At 44.5% G+C, this 15,019-nt stretch overlaps 1 protein-coding gene across 1 annotated transcript in view; it reads left to right on the forward strand.

Annotated features, from left to right (window-relative positions):
- The first annotated feature begins 570 nt into the window (after window positions 1–570).
- The window catches only part of PLA2G4C (phospholipase A2 group IVC), a 193,384-nt gene continuing 178,935 nt past the window's right edge, over window positions 571–15,019 (forward strand). Inside the window, exon 1 of the mRNA XM_044275078.1 lies at window positions 571–673. The gene's annotated coding sequence lies outside the window, so the exon portion shown is untranslated. The remainder of the gene's footprint in view (window positions 674–15,019) is intronic.

The raw sequence follows: 15,019 nt of genomic DNA on the forward strand, positions 1-15,019 counted from the left end.
GTGAATATATATATCCACCACACACAGCCAGTTATTGGGGAGGTTGCGTTCCAGAGTGGAACGCATCGCATCTGCATCTATACCATATCCGGCCCATCACCTCCTGAAGCCACATCCTCCAGTCACCGGAAGAAGATGGCGGTGCGTTCCACAGTGGAACGCATCGGACTACTTGACGTTTTGGCCCGGCAACTACGTGAGGTAACCCAAGTTATCTGAGGCAGACTGAGCCCCTGTCCCCCTCCTCCTTTATTCCTGGAGATAGGTGCTTATATAATCTACCCAAACATATGTAAAACGGCCAACGTTTCCCACATAAAAACGGACAACCGGAAGTAAATGGCGGTGCGTTCCACAGTGGAACGCATCGCGATCAGAAATACTTAATATCCCACTAAGGACGCCTGTGGATTTAATTTTAATTAAATAGAACCATGGACCCTCCCACAGTATCCCCCTAGACAGCAGCAAAAGAACTATAGATGAAATAAAAATTTAAATACCCCAGGAAAACAACCCATTTCTATGTATACAAACAGGAAGTGGGAGGAGCCATATACATTCACCAAGACACATGTGCAAACCAGCAGGCTACCTATAAATACCCAATGAAAACAACCCATCCTAAACACTCCAGACTGGTCCTAAAAACTTGTTTCAAGCACTCCTGAAGGTACAGATTAATTTAATCATTTTGGGATATATAAATCCAATATTCATTTAGAATTCCTTTCTTTCTCTATATATATATATATATATATATATATATATATGCATTTCCTCTATATGTATTTTCGCAAAAAAGTTTTTGGGTGCACAATATACACTACGTGCAGAATTATTAGGCAAATGAGTATTTTGACCACATCATCCTCTTTCTGCATGTTGTCTTACTCCAAGCTGTATAGGCTCGAAAGCCTACTACCAATTAAGCATATTAGGTGATGTGCATCTCTGTAATGAGAAGGGGTGTTGTCTAATGACATCAACACCCTATATCAGGTGTGCATAATTATTAGGCAACTTCCTTTCCTTTGGCAAAATGGGTCAAAAGAAGGACTTGACAGGCTCAGAAAAGTCAAAAATAGTGAGATATCTTGCAGAGGGATGCAGCACTCTTAAAATTGCAAAGCTTCTGAAGCGTGATCATCGAACAATCAAGCGTTTCATTCAAAATAGTCAACAGGGTCGCAAGAACCGTGTGGAAAAACCAAGGCGCAAAATAACTGCCCATGAACTGAGAAAAGTCAAGCGTGCAGCTGCCAAGATGCCACTTGCCACCAGTTTGGCCATATTTCAGAGCTGCAACATCACTGGAGTGCCCAAAAGCACAAGGTGTGCAATACTCAGAGACATGGCCAAGGTAAGAAAGGCTGAAAGACGACCACCACTGAACAAGACACACAAGCTGAAACGTCAAGACTGGGCCAAGAAATATCTCAAGACTGATTTTTCTAAGGTTTTATGGACTAATGAAATGAGAGTGAGTCTTGATGGGCCAGATGGATGGGCCCGTGGCTGGATTGGTAAAGGGCAGAGAGCTCCAGTCCGACTCAGACGCCAGCAAGGTGGAGGTGGAGTACTGGTTTGGGCTGGTATCATCAAAGATGAGCTTGTGGGGCCTTTTTGGGTTGAGGATGGAGTCAAGCTCAACTCCCAGTCCTACTGCCAGTTTCTGGAAGACACCTTCTTCAAGCAGTGGTACAGGAAGAAGTCTGCAAGGTAAGAAAAACATGATTTTCATGCAGGACAATGCTCCATCACACGCGTCCAAGTACTCCACAGCGTGGCTGGCAAGAAAGGGTATAAAAGAAGAAAATCTAATGACATGGCCTCCTTGTTCACCTGATCTGAACCCCATTGAGAACCTGTGGTCCATCATCAAATGTGAGATTTACAAGGAGGGAAAACAGTACACCTCTCTGAACAGTGTCTGGGAGGCTGTGGTTGCTGCTGCACGCAATGTTGATGGTGAACAGATCAAAACACTGACAGAATCCATGGATGGCAGGCTTTTGAGTGTCCTTGCAAAGAAAGGTGGCTATATTGGTCACTGATTTGTTTTTGTTTTGTTTTTGAATGTCAGAAATGTATATTTGTGAATGTTGAGATGTTATATTGGTTTCACTGGTAAAAATAAATAATTGAAATGGGTATATATTTGTTTTTTGTTAAGTTGCCTAATAATTATGCACAGTAATAGTCACCTGCACACACAGATATCCCCCTAAAATGGCTAAAACTAAAAACAAACTAAAAACTACTTCCAAAAATATTCAGCTTTGATATTAATGAGTTTTTTGGGTTCATTGAGAACATGGTTGTTGTTCAATAATAAAATTAATCCTCAAAAATACAACTTGCCTAATAATTCTGCACTCCCTGTATGTTTTTATCCCTGTATACGTGCATATCCATTTTCTATTAATGATCCATCGGATTCTCTTCACATCTATTTATTCTATTCCATTTACTTTATTCACTCTTGCATAGACATTATCAGGAAGCCTTATGTATTGTATATTTTGTTCTATATATATACCTCTATGATGCACTTTGTGCGCTGAATGAAAATGTGGGGGGAAAGAGAAAGTAATCTCTCACACTGACATAGATATATGGATGTTTGTATGTCTGTGTGTATACATGCACATACACATATGTGTGTATGTGTCTATATAGACATATGTTTTTGTTTTTTTATATTTATTTATTTATGTAATTATTTATTTATTTGTTGTAATTAAATTATTTTCTTTTCTCCTGAAGAAGAGGGCTTTAGACCCTCGAAACGCGTTGAGCCACGTACTATTAAAATGATTGACCAGAAGCCACTTGTGTAGGCAGTGTTCAATTACTTACATTTCTGCATGTGATCCTGGCAGGGGGGAAAAGTAGTCCCAGGGGTTTTTGAATTGATCCTGGTGACTGCACCCCCCCCCCCCCCCCCCTGTGAAGTGAGTGCATTTGATTTTATTATTCTTATTTTATAATCATCATCTGTCGACATCACCATTACAAGGTTGTGTTGATACTCTTAAACCTTTGGCTCTTTTATCAGACCTAGGTGAAGGTCTTTTTATTTTTTTATTTTATACTTATTTCATATATATAACTAAGAACAAATTCTAATTCTCATCATGTCTAGTGACTAAGGGATTTGGCGCCTATTACGTGTTTTCCTTTTCTTTTTAACGGGTGCGAAGGGTTCTCCCCTTTTTTTTCCCTTTCTACACCACCTCTATCTTATGTAGAGGACATTCTCTGCATGGGTCCTTTGTTGAGATCTTCTCAGTCTCTGCAGTATTGTAGGTTTTGTTTGAGGAGTCTTTAAAAGATACACTGGTTTTGTGTACTGCAACAGGTGTAGCTTTCATGTTACGAAGTGGGACAGGTCTACCTGATTTGGGGTAAGTGGTGTCAAACATCGAGAAGTCAAAGCTGGGATCAGTCCTAGTCTTTGCTTGCTGGTGCACAAAGTCCACAAAGAATGAGAAGGTAGGAAATGGGACATTGTGCTGTTGCTTGTACCTGGAGCCTTGAGCAATCCACTTCTCTTGCAGGTTATATGGTAGTTTTTGTACTATAGGGGTTTACATCGCGCACAGTACCTCAGAATGCCAGACCTTGTAAGTCTCCTTCAGCTTTGGCGTCATCAGATCACTCAGTTCTCTTAGCTTCTGGAAACCTTTGTTTTGGATCTTGGGGAAATCCAAAATTTTTTTCAAGAGTGCGTTCTCTATCACTTCTGGTGAGCCGTAACATTCCTCAAGTTTCTACCATATCATGTTTAACCCTGTGTTTGGGTAGTTAATATTAATGGCTCTAATCCGCTTTGCATACTTTGCCGACTCATTTCCTAGCCATTTGACAAGAAGATCAACTTCTTCACATGCAGACAGATCCAGGTCTCTGATTGTATTTCTGAATGATGATTGCCATGACCTATAGCTTTCAGGTCTGTCATCAAACTTGGAGAGCCCCTTGGTTATTAACTCACGTCGAGCAAAGAATTTTAGAAAATCTGACATACCTGGATCTCTGTTTGATGGTTTGTTGTTGTAATAGCCGCCATCTACTTGTTCTTTCCTAAAGGATTTTACTATACTGCGATTATTTGTAGGTTTGAATGCAAGTTGCATTGAGGGCTGATGCTCTATGAAATTGTTGTCTCGTTCAGTGCATGGATTCTTGTTAGCTGAGGTCACTTATTGTGTGACAGTAGTCTGCTGGGGCTCTTTAGCATAGCTTGATGCTGCTCTTGGACCCGAATTTAAGTTGTCATCCGACTCAGCATGCTGCATGACTTAATCTGAAGTGTGTTGCGAGTTATTGTGATGATCAGGTTTAGGCCCAATTATGGTGCTGAGTCTATCGCTTGTGGAGTTTGCTCCTTCCTCCAAAGCCTCTGCTTCTGCTACAGCAGCTGCAGCTTCCTTTTCCACAGTTAGCTTTTCCAAAGCTGCTTCCACGCGTGCTTTCTCTATTTTTAATTGTCTTTCTTGTTCAGCAAATGTCACGCATATTTTGGCGGCTTCAGCTTTTGCGCGGGCAATGGCGACTGTGGAGCTGCTCACTGATCTCTTTGGGCTTCTGGAGCTAACTGAGATGCGAGACCTTGTCTCGAACAGTTCGGATTCTCTTGTCGACATGATGACACTGAACAGGTTTGCAAACTTGCAACTGTTGCGGGTGGCGATGCTGCAGCACCGTAGCACTTTGTAGGGTTCAGTATCATGCGGTTCAGCCTGTTAGAGGTTGCTGACTCACTGCGGCCAGGATTTAAGGAATCGCAGTTTCTCGTATTCAGCCTTTAACCACTTCAACCCCCCTAGCTGAAACCCCCTAATGATCAGGGCACTTTTTACACTTCTGCACTACACTACTTTCACCGTTTATTGCTCGTTCATGCAACTTACCACCCAAATTAATTTTACCTCCTTTTCTTCTCACTAATAGAGCTTTCATTTGGTGGTATTTCATTGCTGCTGACATTTTTACATTTTTTGTTATTAATCGAAATTAACGATTTTTTTGCAACAAAATGACATTTTTCACTTTCAGTTGTAAAATTTTGCAAAAAAAAAAGACATCCATATATACATTTTTCGCAAAATTTATTGTTCTACATGTCTTTGATAAAAAAAAAATGTTTGGGCAAAAAAAAAGGGTTTGGGTAAAAGTTATAGCGTTTACAAACTATGGTACAAAAATGTGAATTTCCGCTTTTTGAAGCAGCTCTGACTTTCTGAGCACCTGTCATGTTAACAATATAACAATACAATAACAAATACAGGTGCACTCTGCAGTCTCACTAAACCCTCAAACTGATTTTAAAATTGAGAGATTAGTCAACATGTCCTACGGTGTAGAACATGTCTAAGCCCGGGCACCACGTCAACAGGGCCGGACTGGGGATAAAAACCAGCCCTGGAAAAAGTTGCACACCAGCCCCACAGCATTGCGTCATTATTTACTTGTTTATAATAGGAGAAAGCATTTATTTTAAAACACGTGTGTAAACACGAATATGAACTTTGCCCCACGATAGCTCTTTTGTAGAACCCCCATAAAAACTTACAGTTACTTGACTTGGCCCTTGGGGATCTCGGACGCCACTTCAACACTTTGGCCGGGGGCTCGGCGGAGCTGATGTTGTGCTTTAACCTAATGAGAAAGATTTCATAATAAGGATTTGGAGAAGGGGCAGAGGGATAGCAGAGCAGGGAGAGGCTGGTGCCGCTACTAGGGGGTCATACCATGGGGGAGTAATAAAGCCCACCATAATGCCCCCCCAGTAGTAATAATTCTCCTTATAATATGCAAAACATTTGTAATGCCCCCAGTTGAGCTAATGTTCCCATAATGTGCCAATATAAAATACCCCTTCTCAGTGCCCCCGTAGATGACCCCCATAGTGCCCCCCCTTCCCCATAGTACCCACCATAATGTGTCCCAGTATAAAATGCCCCTATACAGAGCCCCCATATAAAATATCTTCTTTTTTAGCCTCAGTAGATGCCCCTATAGTGCCCCCCAATAATCTGCAGTAAGATGTGCCCCCATAGATGCCCCCAATCATGTGCCAGTAATAAGAGCCCCCCCACCATCATGTGCCAGTAGCCAGAGCCCCCCCATATCATGTCAGTAGCCAGAGCCCCCCCATATCATGTGTCAGTAGCCAGAGCCCCCCATATCATGTGCCAGTAGCCAGAGTGCCCCCAATCATGTGCCAGAAATAAGAGCCCCCCCACCATCATGTGCCAGTAGCCAGAGCCCCCCATATCATATGCCAGTAGCCAGAGCCCCCCCATATCATGTGCCAGTAGCCCCCCTTATGTGCCAGTAGCCCCCCTATGTGCCAGTAGCCCTCCTTATCATGTGCCAGTAGCCCCCCTTATCATGTGCCAGTAGCCCCCTTATCATGTGCCAGTAGCCCCCCTTATCATGTGCCAGTAGCCCCCCATATCATGTGCCAGTAGCCCCCCATATCATGTGCCAGTAGCCAGAGCCCCCCCCCCTTATCATGTGCCAGTAGCCAGAGCCCCCCCCCATATCATGTGCCAGTAGCCAGATCCCCCCCATTATCATGTGCCAGTAGCCAGAGTGCCCCCATATCATGTGCCAGTAGCCAGAGTGCCCCATATCATGTGCCAGTAGCCCCCCATATCATGTGCCAGTAGCCCCCCTTATCATGTGCCAGCCCAGTAGTCCCCCCTTATCATGTGCCAGCCCAGTAGTCCCCCCCTTATTATGTGCCAGCCCAGTAGCCCCCCTTATCATGTGCCAGCCCAGCCCAGTAGTCCCCCCTTATGTGCCAGCCCAGTAGCCCCCCTTATGTGCCAGCCCAGTAGCCCCCCTTATCATGTGCCAGCCCAGTATTGTACCTATATAAAAAAAAAATAATAATAATACACTTATACTTACCTCCAGCAATGCGATGCGATGCAGGCCGCCTCTTCCGTCTGTGTCCCTCGCTATACGGCTCAGGCGACGCGTCGCGATGACGTCATCGCGCCGCCTGCACCGGCCTGAGCTCTGATAGGCTGCCAGCACTAAGCCGGCAGCCTATCAGAGGAACAGGAGGGGACACACCTCTCCCTCCTCTGCCGCAGCACAGGCATCTGTATTGCCGTCCTGAGGACGGCAATACAGATGACTATGGAGATGAGCGCTTCCGCAATGGAGGCGCTCATCTCCTGCTCTGCCCTGCCGCCGGCCGCGGCCGCCCCCACTTGTCACCAGGGCCGCGGCCTTGCGGCACTCAGGCTTGCCGGCCCACCGGGAAATTTCCCGCTATCCCGGCAGGCCAGTCCGGCCCTGCACGTCAAGGTTTCTCAAGTAGCCCGAGACCTAACGCTCTCCTACCTGAGCCGTATGGGCGATATCAGGAGCCAGTGGGCAAATTACAGGAGCATGAGGCCGACTCACAAACAGCTCACCAGTTACCTCCAGCATGTAACCATGCTTGCAATGGGAGGAGGGAGGAGTCTGTGAGTCCCACTCAAGACTGACTGATATGGCCCAGGCCTCACAGGTGCACCTAAATGTGGCCTGTAGATGGAAAACAGGCACATTTAAATTGGAGTTTATACACCTCCAGGAATCTATATATACAAACTAAAAAGACAGGGTGGCATTAGCAGGAGGTGCTCAAACCCACATGCAGTCGTGCATATATACAGGGGAGCAAATCCTGCACTTGTGGCCCGTTGCTAATGGCGATCCCCAGCAAAATGCATACGGTAGAGGATGCCCGCGGCGAACCACAAGTACCACAATAGACATCTCACACAAGGTAACAAGTGCGTATGTCATAATCAATATAACAATATAACAATACAATAACAAATACAGGTGCACTCTGCAGTCTCACTAAACCCTCAAACTGATTTTAAAATTGAGAGATTAGTCAACATGTCCTACGGTGTAGAACATGTCTAAGCCCGGGCACCACGTCAAGGTTTCTCAAGTAGCCCGAGACCTAACGCTCTCCTACCTGAGCCGTATGGGCGATATCAGGAGCCAGTGGGCAAATTACAGGAGCATGAGGCCGACTCACAAACAGCTCACCAGTTACCTCCAGCATGTAACCATGGTTACATGCTGGAGGTAACTGGTGAGCTGTTTGTGAGTCGGCCTCATGCTCCTGTAATTTGCCCACTGGCTCCTGATATCGCCCATACGGCTCAGGTAGGAGAGCGTTAGGTCTCGGGCTACTTGAGAAACCTTGACGTAGTGCCCGGGCTTAGACATGTTCTACACCGTAGGACATGTTGACTAATCTCTCAATTTTAAAATCAGTTTGAGGGTTTAGTGAGACTGCAGAGTGCACCTGTATTTGTTATTGTATTGTTATATTGTTATATTGATTATGACATACGCACTTGTTACCTTGTGTGAGATGTCTATTGTGGTACTTGTGGTTCGCCGCGGGCATCCTCCACCGTATGCATTTTGCTGGGGATCGCCATTAGCAACGGGCCACAAGTGCAGGATTTGCTCCCCTGTATATATGCACGACTGCATGTGGGTTTGAGCACCTCCTGCTAATGCCACCCTGTCTTTTTAGTTTGCACCTGTCATGTTTCCTGAGGTTCTACAATGCCCAGACAGTACAAACACCCCACAAATGACCCCATTTCGGAAAGAAGACACCCTAAGGTATTAACTGATGGGCATAGTGAGTTCATAGAACTTTTTATTTTTTGTCACAAGTTAGCGGAAAATTATGAATTTTTATTTATTTAATTTTTCCTTACAAAGTCTCATATTCCACTAACTTGTGACAAAAAATAAAAACTTCCATGAACTCACTATGTCCATCATGAAATACCTTGGGGTGTCTTCTTTCCAAAATGGGGTCACTTGTGAGGTAGTTATACTGCCCTGGCATTTTAGGGGCCCAAATGTGTGGGAAGTAGTTTGAAATCAAAATCTGTAAAAAATGGCCTGTGAAATCCAAAAGGTGCTCTTTGGAATGTGGGCCCATTTGCCCACCTAGGCGGCAAAAAAGTGTCACACATCTGGTATCGCCGTACTCAGAAGAAGTAGGGCAATGTGTTTTGGGGTGTCTTTTTACATATACCCATGCTGGGTGAGATAAATATTTCGGCAAAAGACAACTTTTCCCATTTTTTTATACAAAGTTGGCATTTGACCAAGATATTTATCTCACCCAGCATGGGTATATGTAAAATGACACCCCAAAACACATCGCCCAACTTCTCCTGAGTACGGCGATACCAGATGTGTGACACTTTTTTGCAGCCTAGGTGGGCAAAGGGGCCCACATTCCAAAGAGCACCTTTAGGATTTCAACGGCCATTTTTTACAGATTTTGATTTCAAACTACTTCGCACACATTAGGGCCCCTAAATTGCCAGGGCAGTATAACTACCCCACAAGTGACCCCATTTTGGAAAGAAGACACCCCAAGGTATTCTGTGAGGGGCATGGCGAGTTCCTAGAATTTTTTATTTTTTGTCACAAGTTAGTGGAATATGAGACTTTGTAAGAAAAAAAAATAAAAAATCATCATTTTCCGCTAACTTGTGACAAAAAATAAAAAATTCTAGGAACTCGCCATGCCCCTCACGGAATACCTTGGGGTGTCTTCTTTCCAAAATGGGGTCACTTGTGGGGTAGTTATACTGCCCTGGCATTCTAGGGGCCCTAATGTGTGGTAAGTAGTTTGAAATCAAAATGTGTAAAAAATGACCTGTGAAATCCTAAAGGTGCTCTTTGGAATGTGTGCCCCTTTGCCCACCTAGGCGGCAAAAAAGTGTCACACATGTGGTATCGCCGTACTCAGGAGAAGTAGGGCAATGTGTTTTGGGGTGTCATTTTACATATACCCATGCTGGGTGAGAGAAATATCTTGGCAAAAGACAACTTTTCCAATTTTTTTATACAAAGTTGGCATTTGACCAAGATATTTATCTCACCCAGCATGGGTATATGTAAAATGACACCCCAAAACACATTCCCCAACTTCTACTGAGTACGGCGATACCACATGTGTGACACTTTTTTGCAGCCTAGATGCGCAAAGCGGCCCAAATTCCTTTTAGGAGGGCATTTTTAGACATTTGGATCCCAGACTTCTTCTCACGCTTTCGGGCCCCTAAAATGCCAGGGCAGTATAAATACCCCACATGTGACCCCATTTTGGAAAGAAGACACCCCAAGGTATTCAATGAGGGGCCTGGCGAGTTCAAAGAATTTTAATTTTTTGGGCACAAGTTAGCGGAAATTGATTTTTATTTTTGTATTTTCTCACAAAGTCTCCCTTTCCGCTAACTTGGGACAAAAATTTCAATCTTTCATGGACTCAATATGCCCCTTACGGAATACCTTGGGGTGTCTTCTTTCCGAAATGGGGTCACATGTGGGGTATTTATACTGCCCTGGCATTTTAGGGGCCCTAAAGCGTGATAAGAAGTCTGGAATATAAATGTCTAAAAAATTTTACGCATTTGGATTCCGTGAGGTGTATGGTGAGTTCATGTGAGATTTTATTTTTTGACACAAGTTAGTGGAATATGAGACTTTGTAAGAAAAATAAAATAAAATATCTATTTCTGCTAACCTGTGCTAAAAAATGTCTAAATGGAGCCTTACAGGGGGTGATCAATGACAGGGGGTGATCAGAGAGTCTATATGGGGTGATCACCACCCTGTCATTGATCACCCGCCTGTAAGGCTCCATTCAGACGTCCGTATGTGTTTTGCGGATCCGATCCATGTATCCGTAAAAAACATACGGACGTCTGAATGTAGCCTTACAGGGGGGTGATCAATGACAGGGGGATGATCAATGACAGGGGGGTTATCAGGGAGTCTATATGGGTGATCACCCCCCTGTCATTGATCACCCCCCTGTAAGGCTCCTTTCAGACGTCCGTATGTGTTTTGCGGATCCGATCCATGTATCCGTAAAAAACATACGGACGTCTGAATGGAGTCTTACAGGGGGGTGATCAATGACAGGGGGGTGATCAATGACAGGGGGGTGATCAGGGAGTCTATATGGGTGATCACCCCCCTGTCATTGATCACCCCCCTGTAAGGGCTCCATTCAGACGTCCGTATGTGTTTTGCGGATCCGATCCATGTATCCGTGGATCCGTAAAAAACATACGGACGTCTGAATGGAGCCTTACAGGGGGGTGATCAATGACAGGGGGGTGATCAATGACAGGGGGGTGATCAAGGAATCTATATGGGTGATCACTCCCCTGTCATTGATCACCCCCCTGTAAGGCTCCATTCAGACGTCCGTATGTGTTTTGCGGATCCGATCCATGTATCCGTGGATCCGTAAAAAACATACGGACGTCTGAATGGAGCCTTACAGGGGGGTGATCAAAGACAGGGGGGTGATCAATGACAGGGGGGTGATCAGGGAATCTATATGGGTGATCACCCCCCTGTCATTGATCACCCCCCTGTAAGGCTCCATTCAGACGTCCGTATGTGTTTGCGGGTACGATCCATGTATCTGTGGATCCGTAAAAATCATACGGACGTCTGAATGGAGCCTTACAGGGGGTGATCAATGACAGGGGGTGATCAATGACAGGGGGGTGATCAGGGAGTCTATATGGGGTGATCAGGGGTTCATAAGGGGTTAATAAGTGACAGGGGGGGTGTAGTGTAGTGTAGTGTAGTGGTGGTTGGTGCTACTTTACACAGCTACCTGTGTCCTCTGGTGGTCGATCTAAACAAAAGGGACCACCAGAGGACCAGGTAGCAGGTATATTAGACGCTGTTATCAAAACAGTGTCTAATATACCTGATAGGGGTTAAAAAAATCGCCTCTCCAGCCTGCCAGCGAACGATCGCCGCTGGCAGGCTGGAGATCCTGTCTCTTACCTTCCATTCCTGTGAACGCGTGCGCCTGTGTGCGCGCGTTCACAGGAAGTCTCGGCTCACGCGAGATGACGCGTATATGCGTCACTCTGCGCAGAGCTGCCGCCTCCGGACCGCGAATCTGCGTTAGGCGGTCCGGAGGCGGTTAAGAAGCCGCTTTTTTACTGCGGCCAGGATTTAAGGAATCGCAGCTCCTCGTTACCAGCTTGTAAAAAGCTGCTGTTTTACTGCGGCCAGGATTTAAGGATGTGCAGCTCCTCGTATCCAGCTTGTAAGAAGTCGCTGTTTTACCGTTCTGTCCTCCTTATGTGTGAAGGTACATAGCTTGACAGACAGCTAAACCTTTCTCAGCAATGATTTGACAATGGAGTAACGTCCAAATTTGTCTTTATTGCAAGGATATATATCAGGTAAAACTGAGGAACAGAAAAATAATGCACTTACTAATGCAGTCTGACATATGAAAATACATATAATACAATATGCATACCGATGCAAACCATGTTGTTATGTAGCTATGTGAAACATACCAGCGATGCTACCGAAAGCTTAGATGTAGAGGATGGATCAGGACACTGTGAATGAGGAAAATGGCTGCTATGTGCAGGACTGATGATGTCACTAGAATTTATAGGCTACAAGATAAGGAAGCTGAAGTGGGTCAAACTTCTAGTGTGACGAGCTGCAGTGTATGTAAAAGGACAATAGATGGTGCAGTTACACAATGAACAGAGAATTATGCATTATAAAGCACACTAACTATGCATAAATTAACAATAACAAACTGCTAAAGCCATAACAGTCCTCATATAGTAATTTCCCCCCACACTGCCCCCATATAGTTATTTCCCCTACACTGCCCCAATATAGTAATTTCTCCCACACTACCCCATATAGTAATTTCCCCCACACTACCCCATATAGTAATTTCCCCCACACTACCCCATATAGTAATTTCCCCCACACTGCCCCCATATAGTAATTTCCCCCACACTACCCCATATAGTAATTTCCCCCACACTGCCCCCATATAGTAATTTCCCCCCACTACCCCATATAGTAATTTCTCCCAAATTGCCTCATATGGTAATTTCCCCCACATTGCCTCCATATAGTAATTTTCGGACCATTGCCCCATATAGCAATTTCTCTCACACTGCCCCCACATATTATTATTATTTATTATTAATTCCCCCCACACTGCCCCATATAGTAATTTCCCCCACATTGCCCCCATATAGTAATTTCTCTTACACTGCCCCCACATAGTAATTTCCAGCACACTGCTCCATATAGTAATTTCCCCCACACTGCCCCATATAGTAATTTCCACCACACTGCCCCCACATAGTAATTTCCCCCACATTGCCCCCATATAGTAATTTCTCGTACACTGCCCCCACATAGTAATTTCCAGCACACTGCTCCATATAGTAATTTCCCCCACACTGCCCCATATAGTAATTTCCACCACACTGCCCCATATAGTAATTTCTCTCACACTGCCCCCACATTATTATTATTATTGTTTATTATTAATTTCCCCCACATTGCCCCATATAGTAATTTCCCCCACACTGCCCCATATAGTAATTTCCACCACACTGCCCCATATAGTAATTTCCCCCACACTGCCCCATATAGTAATTTCCCCCACATTGCCCCCATATAGTAATTTCTCGTACACTGCCCCCACATAGTAATTTCCAGCACACTGCTCCATATAGTAATTTCCCCCACACTGCCCCATATAGTAATTTCCACCACACTGCCCCATATAGTAATTTCTCTCACACTGCCCCCACATTATTATTATTATTGTTTATTATTAATTTCCCCCACATTGCCCCATATAGTAATTTCCCCCACACTGCCCCATATAGTAATTTCCACCACACTGCCCCATATAGTACTTTCTCTCACACTGCCCCCACATTATTATTATTATTATTGTTTATTATTAATTTCCCCCACATTGCCCCCATATAGTAATTTCTCTCACACTGCCCCCACATAGTAATTTCCCCCACACTGCCCCATATAGTAATTTCACCCACACTGCCCCATATAGTAATTTCACCCACATTGCCCCCATATAGTAATTTCTCTCACACTGCCCCCACATTATTATTATTATTGTTAATTATAAATTTCCCCCACATTGCCCCATATAGTAATTTCCCCCACATTGCCCCCATATAGTGATTTCTCTCACACTGCCCCCACATAGTAATTTCCCCCACACTGCCCCATATAGTAATTTCACCCACACTGCCCCATATAGTAATTTCCCCCACATTGCCCCCATATAGTAATTTCTCTCACACTGCCCCCACATTATTATTATTATTGTTTATTATTCATTTCCCCCCACATTGCCCCATATAGTAATTTCTCTCACACTGCCCCATATAGTAATTTCCCCTACACTGCCCCATATAGTAATTTCCCCCACACTGCCCCATATAGTAATTTCTCTCACACTGCCCCCACATAGTAATTTCTCTCACACTGCCCCATATAGTAATTTCTCTCACACTGCCCCCACATAGTAATTTCCCCCACACTGCTCCATATAGTAATTTCCCCCACACTGCCCCATATAGTAATTTCCACCACACTGCCCCATATAGTAATTTCCCCCACACTGCCCCATATAGTAATTTCCCCCACACTGCTCCATATAGTAATTTCCCCCACACTGCCCCATATAGTAATTTCCACCACACTGCCCCATATAGATGGGGTGGATGATGATTAATAACAAACATACATATCTAAATGGCGGGGGGAGGGGGGGGCTTGAGTCATCTTCTGATCAGTGATCATCAGAGCATTAGAGCTGCAGGAATAAATAACATCGCACTAGGGCAGCTCAGCCTCTGATGGTGGTGGACCTTGTCCCAGCCCTGGTTAGGAGTGATACGTTACAGCCATTTCCAACTATTACACTACTGTAATCATCTATTTATTCTGAATTGTGACTTTATTAGCTGGCATCCACTCCCTGTGAGGCGATTTTGCAATTTGTTAATGGTTATACAGCTTTTAAGTGACTAAATCAATTGCTGACAGTTGGTAATGGACTTGCCCTTATCTAAGATGGCGGATAGAGCAACAATCTGCCTAATGAGCATGCACAGCA

The sequence above is a fragment of the Bufo gargarizans genome, chromosome 1, assembly GCF_014858855.1.
Source record: "Bufo gargarizans isolate SCDJY-AF-19 chromosome 1, ASM1485885v1, whole genome shotgun sequence".
NCBI lineage: Eukaryota > Metazoa > Chordata > Amphibia > Anura > Bufonidae > Bufo > Bufo gargarizans.